A 13,003-nucleotide genomic window follows, 5' to 3' on the forward strand; every position below is an offset into this window, starting at 1 on the left:
CATGGTGGACCTTATTATTTCAATTCAAGGAGCAGTGCAGCTTTCCTTTAGGCCAACAGAAAGATGATGAACGTGTGTGTGGTTGGCACTGTTCCCAGCCAGTACTATTTATGATTCAGAAAATGGACAGCCACACACTCCTTTTCTACATTCTATTCATGCACAAATTCATGAATAATGTTAACTGTAATCAATTGTGCAAGGCATTTCTATAACCTCGCTAATGGCAAAAAATTATATAATTTTAAGAACACTCACAGTAGTAAGGCTTTTATTAAGATTAATCAGCACCTGCATTATAATAGTGAGTATAAGCATGGACGCGGTGGCGCTGCGGGTTAAACCGCTGAGCTGTCGATCGGAAGGTCGGCGGTTCGAAACCTTTACCTTTACCTCCCGTTGTTAATCCCAGCTCCTGCTCACCTAGCAGTTCGAAAACATGCAAATGTGAGTAGATCAATAGGTACCGCTTCGGCGGGAAGGTAACGGCGTTCCGAGTCGTCATGCTGGCCACATGACCCGGAAGTGTCTATGACAACGCCGGCTCCAAGGCTTAGAAACGGAGATGAGCACCGCCCCCTAGAGTCGGATTCGACTGGACTTTACGTCAAGGGAAACCTTTACCTTTACCTATAAGCATGGAAATTATCAGTTCCTCTTTGAGGGAGGAGGGAATGCTGCCTGCTTTGAAGGAGGTAGTAGTGTACCCTCACCTGAAGAAGATAATTTGATAATTATCGCTCAGTTTCCCACTGCCCCTTTTGGTAATTGAGCTTATTTGGTTGGTTAATTGGTTATTGGTTATTGAGAAGGTGATGGCAATTCAGATACAGAGGATCTTAGAAGAAACAGTTTATCTGAATCCTTGTTCAAGTTTCAGACCTATCATTGTACATTGTACAGAAATGGCACCGGTTGCTCCAGTTGATGACTGTCACTAAGATCTTGATGGGGGGAACTCATCACTCTTGGCCCTATTGGCTTTTGATACTGTCAACCATGGTATCCTGCTAGACCATCTGCAAGGAGTGGGGGAGTTGGGGGCAATATACTTCGGTGGTTCCTCTCCTGAGTGGACAGTTACAGCATGTAATCATAAGGGACCAGAGTTGTAATCCTTGGATGCTCCAGTATAGAGTGCTAAAGGCATATGCACTCTCTTCTTTATTTATCATATTTGTGAAGCCATTAGGTGAGGTTATTTGTCACTTTGGGTTGTTATGTCAGTATGCTGATGACACTTTTAGAATAAAGAAGAAACAAATCCATAACCTGTAATAAATCCAAGTTCCTAGTTTTTAAGAAAGATGCAAAGCATTACATGTTAATAACAACATATTATGTGGAAACTTTAGTAGTCGGTTTCCACTGATGGAACTTTTTGTTCCATTAAGAAAACCTCCACCATCAGTGGAATCAAAGATTCCCTGTCTTTTGCTTTCTGTAGTATAATCTCAAATTCTGTTCTGGAGGACTTGAAGACCTCTGGAGCAATTTCTTTTCAAGACAGGAGGTATGAGCATAAAATTCTATTATTCAAGTGGACATCTGCTTTTATTTATTTTTTATTTATTTTATTTATTTTCTATCCTGCCTTTATTATTTTTATAAATAAGGCGGTGAACATACCTAATACTCAACCCTCCTTCTATTTTCCTCACAACAACCCTGTGAGGTGAGTTGGGCTGAGAGTGACTGGCCCAAGGTCACTCAGCCGGCTTTCATGCCTCAGGTTGGACTAGAACTGACAGCCTCCTGGTTTCTAGCCTGTTGCCTTAACCACTAGACGAAACTGGCTTTACAACACTGGATCCTGCTCCCATAAAACTTCTTATTTATTTGATTCTCAGCATAATCTAATATGTGCAAACTAAAATGTAAATCCTCTGATTTCAATTGTATTGACTCTCATATAAGATTGCATCTTATATATGAGAGATCCCAGCTTATAAAAAATGGAATTTCAAACTGTTTTGTATTCCAAAATAATTTTTTTTAAAAAACTTGTTTTCAAAGCAAATTTCATCTCATCTGAACTTTCTAATATATTATTTCTTTTTTCATGCTGAAGCTGAAATACATCTGCTCCTATTAGAATATGAATAATTAGAGAATATCTACTGAAAGAATCATAGAGTTTGTGGATTACTTGATTCAGATCACTAGGAATATTTTATGCCCACTTACATGCTGTTCATTTCAAAGTTTGTGATTAGTGGTACAGTAAAAAGAATAAGACCAGTGATACTTGCATATTAAATATTTTAAGGGGTTGCATTAGAAGTATCACAGATAAATAGGACAAGCTTTGCTGGAGCATAATTATGCATAATAAGACATTTAACGAAGACTGTTGAGCTTTCTTCAATGGAATAATAAAAGACCAAAATCTAAGGTGGAATTCTAATTAATAACATAAATAAAAAAATCAGGGAGTCAATTTTGACTTGCATATTTTCATCTGTTGTATTTTTTCTTCCCCATAATTTCACATAATTGGTGTCTACAAGGTTGATGAAATATAGTATATTGATTAAGTTTAAGGAGTTCTTACAATGATTAAACAGATTTCATACAACGATTATACCATGATCAGTACAATGGTTTTATGTATATTTTTGCAAAAAGAAATTATACTGGAAATAAATGCTAACATTACAAAAGTACAGGTTCAAAACCTCTCAGGATCCTTTTTTTTAAACCTGGGCTAAGCAAATATCTGGAGAAAAAAACCTTTCTTTGTTAAGGCTGATAGCCTGAAACATTAACATCCCTTTTTGTTTTTATCTTCATGATGATATTTAGTTATTAAATTTATACGCCATCTGACTTTGTTCAACTCTTGGAGTTCACAAATAAAAGCATTAAAAACAAGAAAAAAATAATCACACCATTCAAATAGGAAACTTGTACAGTAGACATTTACAGGCTAATCCATAATAATGTAAGGAACCTCTTAAGTGATGTTTCAGAGATTATCAAGTCAGAGCCAAGCCAGTTCAGGTGAGGTTAGGAATGTTATTTGGTTGGCTCATGATGGCTGTAAGATCACCAATAACAACATGTAAAGGATACTAGAGACACATTGATCAAAATATAATTGAGCAGAATTTTAGATAGTCTTTCGTCTCCTAATCAAAGCAATTTGTGCAGGGTGTGAAAAATATACCCTTGTTTATTTGTAAAACTAGAAAGATCTATGTATGCAAATATTATGTAAAGCAGTAATATCTTAGATGGTAAGAATGAGTGAAAGATTAAACAATGTTTCCTTTCTGTTTTAACTGGAAGGTTTTATTTATGTGTTAAACTAGGAGGATTGCTATGAACTAAGCTGAAAATAACTGAACTGCAAAATAAGAGATGAGCGGAAAAGCAAAAACTTCATGAATACCAAAATGGAACAAAACAATGTTTACAGCCAGCAAACCTGTTCTCCCATTTGGTTTCAGCCACACCTCCGTTTAGACATTCACTCTTTCAAAAGTGGGTTTGAGCTGACTGCTTTTTTTTTTTAAGCAAAAGTAGCTTTAAGGGGCCTGTTTTGAAATATGCTTTTAATCCAGGCCAGGCACGTGACAGATGCCTGCCCAAAAGAACCCCACTTCTGGCTACTATTGCCTTTCAAAAGGTTTCTTGCAGCAAGCTACTTCAAGGGCAATGGAACATTTAACTGAAAATTGAAATGAGGCTTTAGCTGAATGAAGGCCAAATGGGGGTGCTATCCTGGATGTAAATTCGGGCAGTCTGCAGATGTAGGGCAGTCTGCAGTCAAGTAACAGATGTCCAAAACCCCTTTCATATACTAGGTTGAATGCAAAACAGAAGACATGACATTTCCATCATTTTTAGTGCTGTACAGGAAGCTGGGGACAAAGCATCTCAATGAAATCTGGGATGTCTCAACTACATCGAATGACCTCTCTAGATGAATGCATTGGCTGTGACTGTTCTTCAGGATGGTCACAGATAGACACAACTCGACAGACTATATATAAAAGGGATAAGATGGACAACAGCACTGTTCTAGCATATTACATACTTTTTAACCTTCTAAAAACAGGAACAAATTTTACCCCAGCCTTTCTAGCAGCTGCAATGTGGATAGCTGCATAGTGCAAGTTAGAATGCTGACAACCATTTGACTTCTCCAGCACTTTCTTCTAGTTGGAGAACCCTGCCTGAATTATCAAAGGCTCCATAGGCATCCTTATTTCTTGAGACTACCGGGGAGAGCCTCATGTGGTGCAGAGTGGCAGGCGGCAGTATTGCAACTGAAACTCTCCCCACGACCCGAGTTCGATCCCAACAGAAGCTGGATTCTCAGGTAGCCGGCTCAGATCGACTCAGCCTTCCATCCTTCCGAGGTCGGTATAATGTGGACCCAGCTTGCTGGGGAAGGTGATGACCGGGGAAGGCAATGGCAAACCACCCCACTCTATAGTCTGCCAAGAAAACGTCGTGAAAGTGGCATCCCCCCAAAGAGTCAGACGTGACTCGGTGCTTGCACAGGGGACCTTTCACCTTTTCACTGGGGAGAGGAACGTTCATCTGACCGGCTAAGCAGCAAATCCTGCAATAATCTTTGCCTGCCTTTAAATCATAGTGGAACTACTCATATGTCTGCACTGTGCCTGTTCCTGGCTTCCACTTCATAGTCTCATCCAAAGCTCTCACCTGTGAGGACTCTCCTTCTTTATCACATTCCCAGTTGATCAACTCATGGTATGCCCCATATTAGAGGTATTGGAGCTATTTGTCGTTAATATAACATCACATGCCATCACCCATGAAACTGACTCTGTCTCAGGACTGCTTTTCCAGTTTCTTATTGGCAACCTTTCCATAGTGATGGAAACAGTGGCATCTGTGGGGCGGTGTGTGTGTGTCATAATCTGCAAGAGTTACAGGCTTGGTACAGATAGTCCTCAACTTATGACCATTCATTTAGTGACCATTTGAAATTACAACAGTGCTGAAAATAGTGACTTACGACCTGTCCTTGCACTTACGACTGTCACACAGTCCCTGTGGTCACGTGATTAAAATCCAGGTGCTTGGCAACCAGCATGTATTTACGATGGTTGCAGCGTCCCTGGGTCATGTGATTGCCATTGTGACCTTCCCAGCTGGCTTCCCACAAGCAAAGTCAATGGGGAAGCTGGATTTGCGTAACGACCACGATTCGCTTAACGATCGTGGCAAAAAGGATCGTAAAATTGGGCATGACTCACTTAACAACCACCTTGCTTAGCAATGGACATTCTGGTCCCAATTGTGATTGTAAATCAAGGACTACCTGTATTACAATAGAAGCCCTGCCTCTTTTGTACATGCTGACATGCAAAAGGGGTAGGGCTTCAATTGTGACTTCGAGCCCACCATGTTGCAGATTTTACACCCTCCTGGCTGAGGCCCATGGATGGAAAGGTTTTTTCCCAAATGCAAATTGACCTGACTAGTTTAAGCTAGACCAGGCCATTATTCTGACAAAGAAGGGCAGAGAGAGCAAGCAGTAGCAATAGAGAGGCAAGAAGAGAGACAGATGTTGAATCTCCCCCCTTTCTCTCTGTAGTGCCCTCTGGCAGTGTGGCTGGTCAGACTACTGTATAGTATTAGTCCTTCGAGGTAGTCCAAAGAAGAAACACAACCATGAGTACTAATTCTATCTTTATTATATGGTTACATTAACAGAATCTTGCAAGATTGAAAGTATTTTCCCCCTCCTTTCCTTTTACTCTTCAGAAAACTAGGGAGGGTCCCTTCTAAATTGCTTCCCATGCCTGGTCTCCTTCTGTGGGCTGAGAAATCTTTTACATGCCGGTTGTCCAGTCTGCAGCTCCTTCTCCTGTCTGCCAAGATCATTCCCACATACCATTATATCTAGCTTGGGAGGGGGCAGAGCAGGAACTACTGTAGCCTCAGGCATCTGAGTCTCAGGTGGTGTTTTTGTTGGTTAGTCACTGCTTCCCTACTCTAAGGAGCTGATGACAGTGGTTGGCTTGGTGGGGGCCGCATCTGGGGGAGTGTATGACCTGTCACCCCCTTAAGTTTACACTTGTAAGTGCCATTAAAAAACCATTTTAAGCAGTACTTTCAAAGTGGGATACAATAAGCTTTTATCTTTTTTCTAATAAGGAGACTTGCCATACATATTATCAGCCACCTTTCATCCCAGCAATAAATGTTAAATGCTCACGGATGATTTAGTGAAGCTATTTAAATATGCAGCTTCCAGTCCAAGCTAATGTACAGACATTGATTAGAAAGTAGATAATGGCATTAATGCAAGCTGAAAGAAAATTAAAATGACCTGGAGGTGGGAACCATTACACTACAAGGCTTCCACCTCAAAAATACACTTCTCCTGCTTTGTTAGATTTGATGCCATCCAGAAATGTAATGTTGTTGGATTACAAGCAGTCCCAACCTGTAACTACAAGAAGCAAGAGGCCAGGCCATTATGATCAAAAGGAAAATGAATGGTAATGGAACTGAGAGTATGTGCTTGGAAGTTGTTAACTCCTTCCTGATAATGATTTGCACCTCTCCACTGCGATATTGCTAACCCACTAAACCTGGACAAGTGCCCATTAATGTGGAACTGGAGCTCTCCATTTTGCAGGAACAAGGAATAAATTTCATCCAAGCCTCAACCAGTTAATCATTCAAGGAAAAGGCAATGGAATGATTGGCAGACTTGGGGGCGGCGGGGGGGGGGGATGTTGATGTTCTCTTATGTATACCTGATAAAATAGTGCTCACTCGTTCCTTCTAAGTAAGTCTAATGTTAATTTATGTAATATAGATAATTCCCTTGAACCTGTGACCCATGACATAAAAGATATCAAAATAAGGATTTTAATATTGCAACATTTATTTCTAGAGTAAAACACAGTTGGCTAGTTTTGCATAACACACTGGCAAAAGATAAACTAATCAAATTGTATTTGTGGCAATATAAATAGAAATACTTCTTGACAGTCATCTTTTAGCTGCCATCCCATCAAACTGCAGCAGAGAGTGTTGGGAAACAAGGTCTGTCCCCAGAAGATGTTCTCAGAGAAGTAGTTGTTTTTAGTTCTTCCTCTCTCTGATTCGATCATTTTGAGAGCTTAATAAATTTGTGCCTTAGTTTGTTTTTTCCTCATTCCTTCCCATGCCCTTTTCATTTTGTGGAAAAACAAAGTGCAGTGAATAAAATCCAAACTGTTTCTGTCTTTACCAGAATATAATGATGGGGAAAAAATAGAAACAGCAGCAAACAATGACTGAATTTCCTAGTCCAAGACCCTGACCATTAACCCCATTTGGAATTAGTCACCTCCAGAATCAATGAACAGTTTAGATAAACTTTTATGGAACTACAGTTTAATTTTTAATTTTTGGCAGTGAGGGCTGTAAGGAAGAAGTATCCCTCAAAAGCTTGCTTAAAGCTCATAAATTCCTCTTTGTCAAAGCATAAGTGAAAGCCATGAAGGAGCGAGGAGACAGCATTGTTGTTTAAACCAACATTGCTGACAGCTAGACTGTTTACTTTCGGCCGAGGTTTTTCTTTTCGCTTTGTACAAGCCTGTGTTACTGGGTCACATTTGCTGCTGAGACAAATGGTTTTAAAAACATGAGAAGTCAGAAAGGAGTCAAAACCTGCTGCATGCAATGGAAGGAATGTTAGATACTAAGCTTCTCCGACTATTAAGACAGCAGGTAAGAAAAATGGGAAGAAGGGACCTGCAAAATGCTTCCTTTCCTGTTTGGCTTTGTCTTGTCCAGGAAAACATCTTGCTAGTGACAATATCCTTGGGAGGCCTAATTGAGAGAAGGGGCTCCTAGCTCCAGTTGTTTATAACATTGTGTTAATTAAACCTGCTGAGGCTAGTGCCATTAAAATCATTAACAGCCATTGTAGTATCAGAGCCAAAAAGGAACTGGTTTGTGTGTCTCTCATGTATCTATAGAGGTTCAAAATCTTTAAAGGCAAAAATTGCTGCTGCTTCTGGAGAAAAGCAGGGTCAGTGCTGGAGAACATTCTTCCCATTCTTTCTGAGATTTTCTAAACCCTAGGGAAAACAGAAATGTGGAGAAAACACATAAGCCATGTTGACTCAACTGCAAGTGCAAACTCTGCCAAGAAGTTAAACTATACACAGGCTGTTTAAAAGTAATTGCTTTGCTCTTCTATGGTTCACGCACAGTGATGGTTTGGTTAACTAAGAATTACTGTGCTAAGCACCATGGGAGGTATCATGCTATTCAGTCTGAAAATTGGTATGAGAAATGACATTTTGGAAGGCCCATCAGGTAAAATGAAACTGAATTAACTCCTAACTGATTTGTAACAATCTCCATTTTAATGTAATTGGGAGTATGTTGACTTCTTTGCTTAAGGCAACAGGGGGCAACCTGGACCCACCAGATGTTGGACTGCAGCTCCCATCATCCCACATCAACTGCCATGGGGCTAGGAATTAGCAGCTGAAGAGTTTTGTAACATCAAAAGAGAATATTTTTACTAACTACATTTTTGGAGGGGAATCCATAATTTTAAGGGGTAAGGCTTTACTAATTCCATTTTATTTTTAAAAAACCCTGTATAATTGAATTTGTTTTATTCTCCCCACTTCAACCGACATCAATTTATCTCATCATTTTAGGTGATATGATATATGATTTATTATTTTAATCCTTCAGGTAAGAGAAAAGCAAATAGCTATCCATGTGTATCTGTACATACAGATTTATACTGAGCAGTAAATAAATGGTGAATATTACTTCAAAGATTCTGCAAAGCAGCATAGATGCAAATGCTATGGGAGGTAAGTCACCTTGAACCATGACTTTATTTTTTAAAATATGTACAATATAAATAAATAATACATATATAAAAAATAATTGAATATATAAATAAATAAGATCAATCCAGGGGGTTTTCAAAAGGGACTTGGGGACTTTCCCAACAATTTGGCAGGTAGCTCTGTCTGCATTTGGTAGATTTCTGGAATACAGAAGGGAGCAGGGCACTGGATGAAATTGTTGTAGAGGTTAAGCAGTAGAGCTCTCAGCCATTCTGGGTGGGGGTGATTCAGAGCTTGCCTCTACCTCCTTTGTTACTTAACATCTGTTTGAAACTTATCTGTCAATTAAGAGAGGGGTGTATCAGTATGCTGATGATACTCCACTGTATATTGCCACCTTGGCGATGCTGTGGAAGTCCTGAATTGGTGTCCAGAAGTGATAGGGTGGGGAGGAATGAGCTCAAATAATTCCTACCAAAGATAGAGTTGTTAGTTTGTAAGTGTCCAGGAGTATCATCTCCAGTTGTGATTCTTGACAGGGTTGCACTCCCTTTCCCCCCAAAAAATACTTGTCTGTGACTTGAGTATCCTCCTGGACTCACAGGTGGAAATCATGGCGCCTTTGCTCAGCTCCAGTTGGTGTGTCATTTATGGCAGTTTGGACCAAGATGTTCAAGCGACAGTAACTCATGCGCTGATCACCACACAACTGGATTATTGCAACATATTCTACATAAGGCTATCTCTGAATATAAATTGGAAGCTACAATTGATCCAAAATTTGGTGGCTAGACTGATAACTGGGGAAACCTGCTATTCTAGGATTACAGTTATTCTTAGATCTACTGGTTACCCATAGACTCTACATCCAATTCAAAAGTTCTGAATGGCTATTTCTAACGCATGGCTCTACGATATACTAGGAATTGCCTTAACAAAGGCATTCTGCCCATCAGGAGAAGCCCTGTGGAGAATTCTGCCTCCTCCCCCACCACCAGGGATTGATGGGGTTCAGACAAAATGTCAAGCCCTTTTAGTAAGACTCCCCACCCTTTGACCTTAGAAATACAGTGGTCCCAACTTTCCTTTTGTTCAGAAAGACCCTTTATGATTGCTTATTTATTTATTGGATTTCAAGCCCACCAGACTCCAGGAAGATTCTGAGTGGCTTATAATATGTGGGACATTATTATGTTAAAAATAATTTTTTATAATATTTTTTTTCTCTTTTTTGAATTTTGTGCACCACCCAGAATCCTAGTGATTGGGGTGATATATAAAACCTGGAAGAAATAAAATTAACAAGATTGACTGAGCCAGCAAAGATTGCTGCTCCGTCCACGTTTGATTAAAGTATCTCGTGAGACTGCGTCCCAAGTTATCCTGAGGGCAATGCTTATGGAACATGATCGATGACATACGCCACATTAAAAGCTCCTCACCAAACTCAGTCTCCGCGTTGTATTCCGGGTTTGCTGCGCGCCTAAAATTTCAATAAACGAATTGGCAGGGAAAAGGAACCACTGAATATTTAAAATCGTTGATTCACTTATGGCAGCTTATTTTCTTTTCCCCTTTCCCTGCATTTCTCGCCCACACCACAGAAGACAATAATAACCCGAAGGATGCGCGAGCCCCGAGGGCATGAAGGCGCGGTTCTTCAAACTTCAGTCTGGCGATTGATAGGCGTGGCTAGAAAAAGCCGGAGGGAGTCAGGCAACAGGCCATGGCTGTGATTGATGGGCCAAGGAAAAACCCCAAGAGGGCATAGGTGGGGCCAAGAGCTGTCCCGAGACCTTGATTGGCTAAGAGTCGCGGCTGGGTCAGAAGGGGGCGGGGTGCCAGGCGGAGGCAGTTTAGGGCTGGGGTGGCGCTGACGGCCTCGGCCAGGGAATTTCAATTTCGAGTCAGAGTGAGGGCGACGGGCGCGCGGGGACGGGCTGGAGGACGGCAGGTAGGGAACGCTGAGCTCGTATAGCTAGAGCGAACCTGCCTGCTCTGTTTTGGGGGGCTCGAGCGCACGCAAAAGGTGGTCGGCTGAACGCGGGGCTTGGCGTCGGGCTCTTCTCCTCCCCTCGGGGGCTCGGAGTGGGGAGGCGTGAGGGCAGGCAGCGGGACACCGAGCGAGCGGGAGAGGCGGAGCGCGGAAGGAGCTGGGTTTCCCCTTCTTCGGGCGCTGGAGGTGAGTGGGGGTCCGCTGGCTCTGCTGCCCGGGCGGCGGTGACTGCCTCCGACGGAGCTTCGGTTCCTATTTATTTTCAGCTCCAGACTCGGAGGCAGGAGAGCGGCTCCCTAGGGCGGGTGGGAAGGAGATGACGAGTGCTGCCTCTGCTCTGCTCTCCGCCCCCCTTTCCCGCCCGGTCGCCTCCTCGTCCTCTGGGCCAGATTAGTGATGTAGTTAGAGTTGGAGGCGCCTCCGCCTCCGCGAAAGTCAGTCCGGGCTGGGAGGACGAAGGGGGGCAGCAGCGGGAGCAGCTGCTCTGCCAGGAAGATGCTTGTCTGCTCGGCCTCGGGAAATCCGTTTGCCTCCTTTCGTGGGATGGCAGCGGGGACCGTGGCCTATCGAGAGGGGGAGACGGACAACGAGCCCGAGCCGGACTCGCGCTCTTGGCGAGTTGCATCGCGTCTAGCGGAGTGAGATGCAGAGGTGTACGCTGGTCCGGAGACGCTTCTTTCGCGCTGGGTTGGGAGCGGCGGCTTTAATGCCAGTTGTAAAAAAGCTCCTTCGCCGTCGGAAACTTCGTTCAATTAAGCTGCAACCTGGAGCCGGCGCTCGTGTTGTTCAAATCTCCCTCCTTTACACCTTCCCATGTGCGCCCAACTCCCGATGTGCGGCCTGGGGCGAGTGAGAGAATGAGCGGCGGCGACGCTGACGATTTTTTGGAAGTTGGTCCACACAGTCTCGGGATCGTGACTCATTAGGAAAGCCCCTGCGTGTGGGAGGTGGGAGGACTGTCGACTCTATTGTTACACGTTGGACAGTCTCAGCCATACATTTGAGACAGCTGCTGTGGTTCGTTTTGGGGAGAAAACCACCAGGCAAGACCATGCTGAAATAGTTTAAGAGGGAATGCAGGAGTATTTATATGAACGCAGCTAACTAAAAGGGGCTAGGTGCTACATGAATTATGACTGAAAAATGATAGTACTTCTAACAGTTTTGGAAAATATCACAATATTTGTTAGGTTTGTATCCTGCCTTTCCTGTAGGAGCCCAAGGCAGTGTAGGGTAGTGGTCCTTCCTCCCAATTTTTCCCATAACAGAAACCCTATGAAGTAAATTGGACTGAGAAAAGTTATCTAGATAGCCTCCATGGCTGAGGGTGGCTTCCCCAATGCTACATCTACCATCTTCACTATTATGTGTATCTTTAAAATATTTTTAAAAGTCTAAAACCCACAATAGCACTGTTATATTTGTAAACTGAGATGATAAGGTTTCTTTTTGTCCTGTTAAAATAAATTAAAAAATACGATTTTTTAAAATCCTGCCTTTATTATTTTTATAAATAACTCAAGGTTATTTATTGTTATTCATACCAAATACTCCCTCCTCCTCCTATTTTCCCCACAACAGCAACCCTATGAGGTGAGTTGGGCTGAGAGAGAGTGACTGGCCCAAGGTCACCCAGCCGGCTTTCATGCCTAAGGTGGGACTGGAACTCTTAGTCTCCTGGTTTCTAGCCTGGTGCCTTAACCACTAGACCAAACTGGCTCTCAAATATTGAGACAGTGGCATTATGTGCTGTATAACAGTTTTCATTCAGAATGAATCCAAACATTTTTCTATTGCATGTTTGAGAAATAGGGCAAAAGAAAAGGCTTGTCTTGTCCCCAAAGCAGTGGAGCTTGTAAAATCCTAAATTTAATTTATTAAACTTAAACATGAATATTAAAAAGACACTTTTGGCATTAGATTATGCTAATGAGTCTCAATCAGTATGAGGATATATACATAGAGAAACAATCACTTAGGATTGTATGCACAGTTCTCTGTGCAATGTTTAGGTTGTTGTTGTTTATTCGTTTAGTCGCTTCCGACTCTTCGTGACTTCATGGACCAGCGCACGCCAGAGCTTCCTGTCGGTCGTCAACACCCCCAGCTCCCCCAGGGACGAGTCCGTCACCTCTAGAATATCATCCATCCACCTTGCCCTTGGTCGGCCCCTCTTCCTTTTGCCTTCCACTCTCCCTAGCATCAGCATCTT

The 13,003-nt window shown here is 42.3% G+C and overlaps 1 protein-coding gene across 7 annotated transcripts in view; it reads left to right on the forward strand.

Moving 5' to 3' along the window:
* Window positions 1–10,645: 10,645 nt before the first annotated feature.
* EPB41L2 (erythrocyte membrane protein band 4.1 like 2) overlaps window positions 10,646–13,003 on the forward strand; it is a 113,868-nt gene continuing 111,510 nt past the window's right edge. For all 7 annotated transcript variants that reach the window (XM_063310029.1, XM_063310012.1, XM_063310038.1 and 4 more), the window contains exon 1: window positions 10,646–10,749. The gene's annotated coding sequence lies outside the window, so the exon portion shown is untranslated. The remainder of the gene's footprint in view (window positions 10,750–13,003) is intronic.

The sequence above is a fragment of the Candoia aspera genome, chromosome 1 (genome assembly GCF_035149785.1).
Source record: "Candoia aspera isolate rCanAsp1 chromosome 1, rCanAsp1.hap2, whole genome shotgun sequence".
Lineage (NCBI taxonomy): Eukaryota > Metazoa > Chordata > Lepidosauria > Squamata > Boidae > Candoia > Candoia aspera.